The sequence below is a fragment of the Lutjanus erythropterus genome, chromosome 6 (assembly GCF_056507025.1).
Source record: "Lutjanus erythropterus isolate fLutEry1 chromosome 6, fLutEry1.hap2, whole genome shotgun sequence".
Taxonomy (NCBI): Eukaryota; Metazoa; Chordata; class Actinopteri; order Lutjaniformes; family Lutjanidae; genus Lutjanus; species Lutjanus erythropterus.
In genome coordinates this window covers 5,134,068-5,140,751 of record NC_139322.1, presented here as the reverse complement: position 1 = coordinate 5,140,751, position 6,684 = coordinate 5,134,068, and the positions used below count along the sequence as shown (strand labels likewise).

Genomic DNA, 6,684 nt, shown 5'->3' with positions numbered 1-6,684 from the left:
GAATGTCTTTTCACCGTTGATCATGGTCATCCTTTAAAATGTAATTTCAATGGAAAAATGTTCACTGGCTTATCTGTCTGACAAATTCAAGCATGTGCGTCCCATTTGCAGGTCAGTTGTAGTAGTAGTAACAGTAAAACCAAATAAAGAAGTCTTTATTCTGGCGAGACAGTGTCACATGAGCAGACTACAAACTGCAGCATCTCCGGCTGCTCGCTGAGTTCAAAAGGCCCTTTTTTTGATTTATCACCCACATCTTCATACCACAGACAAGCAATAAAAAACTGAAAACAGAGCTTATTATCTTGAATAAAGCGACATAGTATTTATGAACTCACATGCTCTTAAATGCTCAGTGGACATAAAAACTGCACATTTAATGAATAAAGTAACCCGATGCTGTATCCAGAGGTCGCTTCAAATAAGAGTGAGTATGAATTAAGAGGTATTTGCACGTTTCTAAATACAAAAATCAAAACAAATGTAAAACAAAGATGCATGCAGGCTTGGGGAGTAAAAAGGCTACAGAAAAAAGATGTAATCAGATTACAGACACACGACGGTGGTGAAGTGATGGCTGAGGATCTGGATGAGACGAGGACTTCTGATGAGCTCAATCTGGACGCTGGATCAGAAGAACTGGAGGAGAACGGGGCGGAGGAGGGTCGCAACAATCCCGTGCAGAAATGACAGCTGAGAGCGGCAGAGAGGAGAACAGATTTAAAGTAAAGACACAATGACATGATTGGCTGATAGAGACAGTGGCTAACTATGGTTGGTTGATGTAAAGAGTGCCCATGGTCAGGGCGCTCCTGTTGCATTATGGGCAGAGGAAGTAAGGTTGCATAGAGAGCCAACATGGCTACAGAGCAGAGAGCCAACATGGTTGCAGAGGAAATACATCTCCAAGAGGTCCAAGAGGTGCACACAGTTAATTGTCATTTTGCACTTCCATTTGTTTAAGTAGCTTTGCATGGACAATTCAATATATTTTCTGCTGCTGTGCTAACTTTTTGAGACCTGTCTATTATCAGAAAATTGACCTGTGAGACTATTGTTGGGCCTGTCTAATGCTGGGCGTTTGTTTAGAGACGTTAAAATAATAAGAGATCTGTATTTCGAACCTCATCTTTTACTTTTGTAGTTTTCACGGTTTCTGCTGAGGATTCATAGAGGGGAAAAACTAAACTTAAAAAGACATCCGTATGATGTGTGGCCATTATTTCCTTGGACCAGTGTAGTTACAGTGTGTATATATGTGTAAAAATTTCAGTGTATAAATTTAAAGCAGTCTGCACATAATAATCAATATAATAAAGGTACGTATCATAAGCTAAGGCATGTGTTTTTGAGCTTTAAGTTGTAAGTGACCAAACTAAACTAAACCTAACTAAACTAAACCATGACACCACCTGTTTTGATTTGATGTGCACATGCAGCAGGACAGGACAGATCAGCTGTTGGCCAAAAAGCTAAACAAAGGAGAATGAGGGAGAGGGAGAGAGGCGTACGTTCACAGGAGGTTATTACTTTGATTTTCTTTTGCTGCTCCAGAGAGAAAATGTGGTGATGGAATCTAATTTGAAGGCCACACTCAGAGAGGTAGACTGTTTCCAACACAGCCGACATCTTGAACGCTAACAACAAAAGCTTTCTGAACAGTTCAACTTGAGTGCAACAATGCTGCCGACAAGTTACAAAAGTAATGTAGTAATATAACATTATTACATTGATACCAAGTAAATTTTTACCTTTATCAATGCACTGTAAACCCAAATAAATTAGCACTACTCAAAGAAATGAAGGCAATCAGTTGCCACAGTGTTTTTTTGAGATCATAAACTCAAAAGTTAGAGGTAATCAGAGTTTTGTTGTCTGTTTAGACTACTGCAATCCGTTTTTCACTGGCCTACCCAAAAAGTCATTAAAGAAACTACAGCTAGTGCAAAATGCTGCTGCCGGAGTTTTCGCCAAATCCAAGAAAGCTGATCACTTCTGATCTGCTTCTTAATCTGCCACACGGGCTGTCCATCTCTTAAAGAATTGATTTTAAAGTTGGTTTACTCATTTATAAAGCTTTGAACGACAGTGCTCCTCCATACATCAGACATTTTTCATTTCATGTTCCTACCAGCATAAATGTTCCTTATGTGTCCCACAAACACACAGGTGAGAGTGTCTTCTGTGTTTTATGCCCCTAAACTGTGGAAGTCATCGCCTTTTGACATTAGATCAGCGAGCTCGATCTGTATTTTAAAGAGGAAAGTAAAGACCTATCTTTTTAGTCTGGCTTTTAATTGTTAATTTAGGAGTAATCTTATAACCTTGGTCTTTTAAGCTTCAATCATTGGTTTTCATATTATTATTCTTCCTCTGTGCTCCTTTTACTTAATTCTAATAACTTTCATTTTATTGTTTTATTGTTGTCATTTTATTCTGGCATCTTTATTTGATTTTTCATTTACTTGTGTATTTATCACTCTTTGCTTGTTTTTATTGCTTCCTGACTGTTTTAATTTTGCTTTGTGAAGCATTTTGGGCTGCATGTGTGCATGAAAGGTGCTGCAAAAATGCTAAAAAACAATTATTTCATGTTCAGTTAAGTTTTGATGGATGGAAAATTGTGAGTCTAATGAACAAAAGTACTCAACGGTTTTAAGTTGTTAGAACCTGTAAAGAAATGTGTTTATACTGCTTATTACAATTGATAAATTTAGTTTTGCAGTGAGTGGTAATGTGACTTCAGGTTGTGTTACACATGCGGTGCTCCTCTGTAGATGTTTAGCTGCCAGTTTTGCTCCATCACCCCTCAACATCAAACAGTCAAAACACAGATGACACGCAGTGTAAACACACACACACACACACACACACACACACACACACACACACACACACACACACAAATTATTGGGATGCACACACACGTGCACGCACACGCACGCACAGCCTCCCCGATCCAAATGCGCATACAAGAAGGGTTATAGCGCGGAGATGGAGAGGAGAGAGAGGAGGGGAGGAGGGGAGGAGGGGGGGTGAGCAAGACCTCATCGATCTGAGAGAGAGAGAGAGAGAGAGAGAGAGAGAGAGGGAGGGAGAGAGAGAGAGAGAGAGAGAGAGAGAGAGAGAGAACAGAATGGAAGAAAGCAGTGGAGCTCCTGACTGCATCTTCATCCCGGCAGACCCCTCCTCTCCCTCCTCTCTCTCTCTCCCTCTCTCTCTCTCTCTCTCTCTCTCTGCCAGCTGATGCTGAGTGGAGGTGAAGCTGTTTCTCTCTCCCCTCGTCATCCCGGGGAAACCTGGACAGACAGACAGACGGACCGACGGACGGACTGACCGAGCTTTTTGGATTTTGACAGCGGCTCCTACCTGGCGATGACAGCGGGAGGAATCTAAGGCAAGACGAACCGAACCGGCGGGGGACAGCGGACGGGGAGCAGGACGGCGCTCAGTAACGCGCAGGGAAACACAACAACTTCCAGCGGTGGTGTCCTCGGGGCGGTCTGCGGGGAGCTCTGGAGCTACTGCCGCTGGCAAGGTGAGGATACTGCCCGTGCAGCCCGCTGCAACAATGCAACACCATTTACAACCTGTATTTACAGTTGCGTGCATGTGCATGTGCGCTGTGCGCTGTTGATGTGTGCATCTGTGTCCTGGACCACCCAACAGTGCCTCTGCGCACTGCCTGTGACCGTCTGCAGTCTGTCACTGTGTTTATGTTGAGCTGCTCCAGCTGACAGGTCGCACTAACACTCTGTATACACACTGACAGCGTGTGCGTGGCGTGCTTTTATTTTAAGTGTTGTATCTGAGCATTTATTGTTTTTTTTTTTCTTTTTTTCACGTGTGTTTTCAGCGCCGGTGATGCGTTTAAGTGTGTTTGACGCTTGTTTCATTTTGTGGTGCGTTTGAGTGACAGGTTCTGTGGAAAACAAATGTGGAAGTTTAGTGCACACGTGCACCACTTTACAATAAGACTACCTTAATAATTTATAAATTCTTTATAATCACGTGTGGGTGACGTCCTGTTTTATTAAGTGTTGTATCTACGGTTTTTGGTGCTTTGTGTTTTCAGCGACGGTGGTGCGTTTAAGTGTGTTTATACTTCTAAGGCTTGCTTCATTTTGTGGTGCGTTTGAGTGACAGGTTGCATGGCAAAGACATGTGAAAGTTTGGTGCACTTAAAGGTACCACTTTACAATAAGACTACCCTGATAATTGATTTATAGATGGTTTACAGTTGTGTGGTTGTAACTGTAAAGTGTTTATGATGCTTTTTAAAGTGTGGAAGTTTGATGCACTTAAAGGTAGCACTTCACAATAAGACTCCACCCTTATAGGTTATTATAAAGGTTGTTTATAATAATTAATAAACAATTATTAGAGGTTGCAAAAGTAAACACATTGTTTACTTAATTAAAAGCACAGATACTTATGTAAAAAGTACTGGTAAAAGTAGAAGTACTGATTCAGCCTCTTTACTCAAGAAAAAGTGAAAAAGTACAGCCTCTTATAATGTACTCAAAGTATAAAAAAGTAGCCAACAAAGTATTCTACCAGCTGATTTTGTGCAAAACTAACTGAACCTTCCCTCCTAAGTGTCTGTTTCATCTTGTCACATCTTTTATGTCGTTTTCATCTTTCGTCACGTCTGTCGTGCGTGACATGCTCTGATGGATACACCAAGAAATCTCCTTATGAGTGTTTTACTGTCCCCTCCATTTAGGGTTAAATCATTCTTGATATAGTAAATGCAAAAATCCAGAATAAAAATAATTAGTAATTCCCCTTAAAAGCATTAAAACTAAAGTAACAAGCTTGTTTTGAAAATACAATAAGTAGAAAGTACAGATTTTTGTGTTAAAATCTTATGTAGGGAGTGAAAGTAAAACTCCACCTAAGTACAGTAAAAAGGTATTGGTATTTAGTTACTTTCCACCTCTGATTACAAACAGTAGATTTCATACATTAACATGGGCTCACTATTTGGATTCAGTGCCTATTGCTAATTAATCTTACTAATGAGTTACTCCCAGTTATAACTGATAAAGGGAGGCTTATTAAAAGTGTAAAACAGTGCTGTCAAAGTAAAGATTATTGCCAAAGCCTTAGTATGTTTATCTGAGGATTTGATATGTTAATTTGATGCCAAATTAAACTTTCTGACTATTAAGATATGCTGACGGCTTAAATTCAGTAACTTATGAACAAATATCTGATGAAGCTGAAAGGTATCAATTATGGCTGATGGAAAAGAAAAATACAAAGTGAGCAACATAAGTAATGAGATCTGAGGCTTAACAATACAGTACTTGGTAAGCAAGAGGTTACTGTTGCCCTTTTTTATATAAAGTGTTTTTTACAGCTTATTAAAGATGTATAAAGTCTTTACAAGCTTATTAAAATTAATTCTAACCATTTATAAGTCATTAATAAGAGAAGTCTTATTGTGAAGTAGTACCCATTTAAGTGTGTTTACTTAACACACCTAAGGTGCATCAGTGATTACTTACACACTTGTGTGTGTGGGAGCTTGTTTAACTATATTTGTGGGGTTCAAGACACGGGAGCTCACTGTACTTGAGGTGTCCAATCAGCTTTGTGGGGCAAAAATGCTGGACCCAAAAAGTTTAAAGGGATGTTTGAGGCTTAAGGCTTGATGTTGGGCTTAGTGTCAGAATTAGGTTTTGGGTTAAGCACTTAGTTAGAGTAAAGTTGAAGGGAATGGGAAGAGAAATACTTAAAAGAAAGACTGCAGTGTTCGTACAGTCCTCACTTATTTTTATTATCTACATGTTTCTATCTTCTAAGCCTGTAGTCATTTGTATATATGCACATATTTCTAATAACAAAAAACAAATTTCTTCTGTTTATGTACATTTTTTGTTTTTTTTTTTACACTAACTTTGGCAATTTGCATTTTTTTTCTGTCTTTCTTTGTTATTTTTTTTTTCACACTTCCTCTGGCATTGTAAACGTCTGTTTCCCATGCCAGTAAAGCTCTTTTGAATTGAACTGAATGCATTATATCATTGATGTGTCCACAGGAAACGCAAGTCTGGGTATGTGTGTGTGTGTGTGTGTGTGTGTGTGTGTGTGTGTATGTGTGTGTGTTAGCCTGTGAAGATTCTGTTTATCAGCTTTTTTTTTTACAACACTTTCTCATCTGTCTTTACTGTTAAGTGTGTGTGTGTTTGTGTGAGTTAGTGACTCTGGTGTTACAACTGTGATGCTTTGCAGCAGATGTGTATGTGAGTGTGTTAATGCCAAAACTTGTCAAGGTTTACCAGCGCTGACACAGATCAGAAAAGTCTCGCTGACAGATCTGGAGAACTTCAGAATATTAGTGGCTTGTTAACAATTCTTCATTTACAGGTTTCTGCAGGACATTCCCAAATCAGTTATCATGAATTGATTTGAATATGATTGTCTACAAATGACATGAAGTGTGGTCAAAAGAAAGTGTGGTCAAAAGGAACAGACCCAGTGGACTTCTGCTGTCAGGCGAACTCTCCATGTGAGGGATACAAATAAACAGCTAGCACCTTTGAAGGTTGTGGAAGGAGCTACTCACACATATTTATTGAAACAACAATTGTTGTTGAAGATTATACTGCAGTGTGAATAGTGTTAGCATTAGTTGTGTTCCTATACAGCAACTGTTTTTTGTGTATGTTTGTCTTG

At 39.4% G+C, this 6,684-nt stretch overlaps 1 protein-coding gene across 1 annotated transcript in view; it reads left to right on the top strand.

Annotated features, from left to right (window-relative positions):
• Positions 1-3,259: 3,259 nt before the first annotated feature.
• Positions 3,260-6,684, top strand: part of oprl1 (opiate receptor-like 1) — a 118,378-nt gene continuing 114,953 nt past the window's right edge. The window contains exon 1 of the mRNA XM_084719918.1: positions 3,260-3,538. The gene's annotated coding sequence lies outside the window, so the exon portion shown is untranslated. The remainder of the gene's footprint in view (positions 3,539-6,684) is intronic.